At 33.1% G+C, this 3,070-nt stretch overlaps 1 long non-coding RNA gene across 3 annotated transcripts; it reads right to left on the bottom strand.

The window, feature by feature from the left end:
* Positions 1 to 775: 775 nt before the first annotated feature.
* On the bottom strand, positions 776 to 2,429 carry LOC102597754 (uncharacterized). 3 transcript variants are annotated; one of them, XR_001474067.1, is made up of 3 exons: positions 2,303 to 2,429; positions 1,079 to 1,299; positions 776 to 1,000 (listed from the first exon to the last, which is right to left on the bottom strand). It is a non-coding gene; the product is annotated as an uncharacterized lncRNA (long non-coding RNA). The 3 variants fall into 3 exon arrangements; XR_367654.2 differs by having other exon boundaries at positions 1,079 to 1,189; XR_001474066.1 differs by lacking the exon at positions 2,303 to 2,429 and having other exon boundaries at positions 1,079 to 1,625.
* Between the last annotated feature and the right edge of the window lie 641 nt (positions 2,430 to 3,070).

Raw genomic sequence — 3,070 nt, 5'->3', positions numbered from 1 at the left:
TGGGGGGGGGGGGGAGGGTCTAAGTTAAGTGTCATATTTACCTAGATTATATTTAAAAATGCTCCTAAAACGATATTTTATTCTTACTAACCAAACACCATAAAATAAGTGATTTATTTTATTCTAAAAACATTTTCCTTTCATATTAAACAATACTCGCGTGTTCTTCTATAGTAACTATTCTCCTCCTCCTCTAAAATTTTGATGGTATAACATAACATCATTTGATTTTATAATCGTTTCGTTATTATAATATCATATCACTTTATCCGCACCTCAACTATTAACCTTGATAGAAGTTATAATCTGCTATTTTAATATCTTCACTCGATTCATAGATCATGTCTGCTCATTTACATCATCAATATAACTATATTACCCCATAATATGTTTCTATGTTTGTGTCTAAACTCTAACTATTAAACTCTAACATTGAGTTGTAGCAGATATCCACAAGTTCAAACTAAGCCACCACTTAGCCAATCCAAATCCTTTGATCAATATATATTTGTTTCCTACAATGTGATTACCATATAAATTAACACTAAACATAGTTCTTATTTCTTCAAGTCTTTCAAATTAAGTATATTTAATAGCACATAAAAACAGGGGAAAATAGTTAAAATTAGTCTTCAACTATGACCGAATTTGCAATAACACATTCATACTTCACATGGAACTAAGGTGGAAGTACTTATTTCTTTGCCTAATAGAAGCAACGAATAATACGGATATTCATATATTTCTTTCTCCATCAGATGCAAGATTTTCAGAGTAAGAGTAATCACAAGAGGAAATTTCACTGCAGATGAAGACACAAATCAAAGGTACAAAAGCCAAACATACATGCCAGACACTTGAAATGACACGATGAACAAGAATCTATAACTCATGCCCCCTTTTTACTCATTTCCCAACTATTTCAGATTTGTCTATGTTCCATCCATCTCCCGCCTGTGCTGCTTTCTTTTTCGCCTTCTCTTGAAGTGCCTTTGCATCCCTGATGAAATATTGAACACAACATCCATGTCAGGAACATGAATTAAGCAATTTTGGCATATAACAAGTAAGGTTCAACCTTTCTCGTCGTTGTTCAGGGGTTAATCCATCATGTTTAGGTGTCTTGGACTTGTGGTTTCCCCTGGCTTGTGCCCTTTCACGATCTCGGTCTCTCTGGTTCCCGCGTTAGCTTAAGTTAAGACCAAAACAGGCAGTGATCAAATTGAAGTATGACAACATCGATCTTACCAAAAATAAAATCTTACTTTTGGAAATCAAAGCTGAAGATAAGGTCTCAGGCTGAGGCAAACGCACAATTGAATGATTGATGCTTTGTATTGGATTACAGGTACATACATGTTCAATGTCGAAAACACTGATTCAGTTAAACGGTTTAATATAGGCTGCTGCATTTGCCTCTAATTTCAAATTTTATCAGCATGAGAGATTACTTTAGAGTTTAGACAGAGCTCAAAAATTTAGTTCTGCCCTTTTTTTAGGGCCCAAAAGGAGTAGTAATAAGAAAGAATCTTCTTTTTATGCAGCCAAGAAACAGGGGCGGAGCTAGTAAGGGTCTAGGTCCTCCCGCAAAAACATATATTAGTTAAAAACTTAAAATTATATGTTATATATGTAAAAATATATGTTGAACCCTATGACTACTTCTTCATGCGACTACTTTTTCAATTTTATTACTTCATTTTTCAAAAATCAAACTGTTTAAATTTGATCGAAAATTTGGACATAAAATCTTTAATTTTTTTAAATAAATTTATATATTTGTAAACTACGTAAAAAGTTTATTATAAATCACAATAATTGATAATTCAAAATGTTTAAAAGATCTATGAAAAACTTAAGGTAAAAAATTCAAGTTGGTTGAATTTTGAAATTCAAACAATACCACATAAAATGAACAGAGGGAGTACTTTTTTTAATATTTAACAAGTTTTCCAATTCTACATGGTATGTTCAAGATATCAAAGGACTATCTACATATTTAATTTGCGACAACAAGATTCATAAACTCCTTTAAACTCTACATCCTATCAAACTAAAACACTTGGATTGGGACGGAAAGAGAATGAGATTACACTAGAAAAAGCTCTAATTTTTAAATAATCAGAGAAAAGAAAGAAACATATCAGAAGGATATGAGACATTCTTGATTCTCCAACAGCAAAGCACAGATCTAAAGACAAATAGCTCTAAACAAAAATGTTGGAACCAAAAGAGGAAATTTAGATTAAATTACTACCCCAAATAAAATCCAAAATTGAAAGAGAAGAAAAGGGGTACTTACCTGATTGAACTATGGACTATAATTTGTTAGCTTAAGATTGAAATTAGAGCACAGAGGTTTAATAATTTGATTATTAATTAATTAAATTGGAGAAGTGAGGAGTTCGTGGGAGAAGAGAAGTTTATAGTAAAGTGTTAGTGAAAACTTACAAGATAACAAAAATACAAGATTACAATTGAAAAATAAATATGAAGAAAATAAATCTCTTCAGGCTGAGGCGCGGATATCTCGCTCTCTTTAAGGAGATTCAAGCCCACTGCAACAAATATTTTCACCGGTCCAACAGTAGTCCTCTTGACTTGTCCCCTCCAGGATACAACAGCCTTCACAAAGTATAACTCAACAACTCTGGACAAGAGTTGAGTCCAAAGCTCCACAAAAAAGAACACCTCCCTTCAACTAATAAGAACTCTCTTTTTTTGACTAACTCTTTCACTCTATATTTTTCTTGTGTGTAGTCCCCCCCAAACCAAATGAAGACTATCACTATTTATAGTTGAGGAAGTCTTCCTACCAATTGATAGGAAGCCCCCACTCATTTTAATATTTACCAAGAGAGTCTATCAGCTGAAGGAAGACTATTATGCATCATGAAGGTGTGCTTTGCATTGAACCTCCACTTAGTGAAACAATAATTTTTATTCCAGAGTCGTAGTGGTCTCAGACTTGAACTATAACTGCTTGAGGGAAATAAAATATCACTGCTCACACATAATAATCAAGGTGTTGACATGAGCTTTAAAGCCAGCACGTTATGGCCATGTGCTA

This window comes from Solanum tuberosum, unplaced genomic scaffold (assembly GCF_000226075.1).
Source record: "Solanum tuberosum cultivar DM 1-3 516 R44 unplaced genomic scaffold, SolTub_3.0 scf00150, whole genome shotgun sequence".
Lineage (NCBI taxonomy): Eukaryota > Viridiplantae > Streptophyta > Magnoliopsida > Solanales > Solanaceae > Solanum > Solanum tuberosum.
This window is presented reverse-complemented; position numbering and strand designations above follow the sequence as displayed.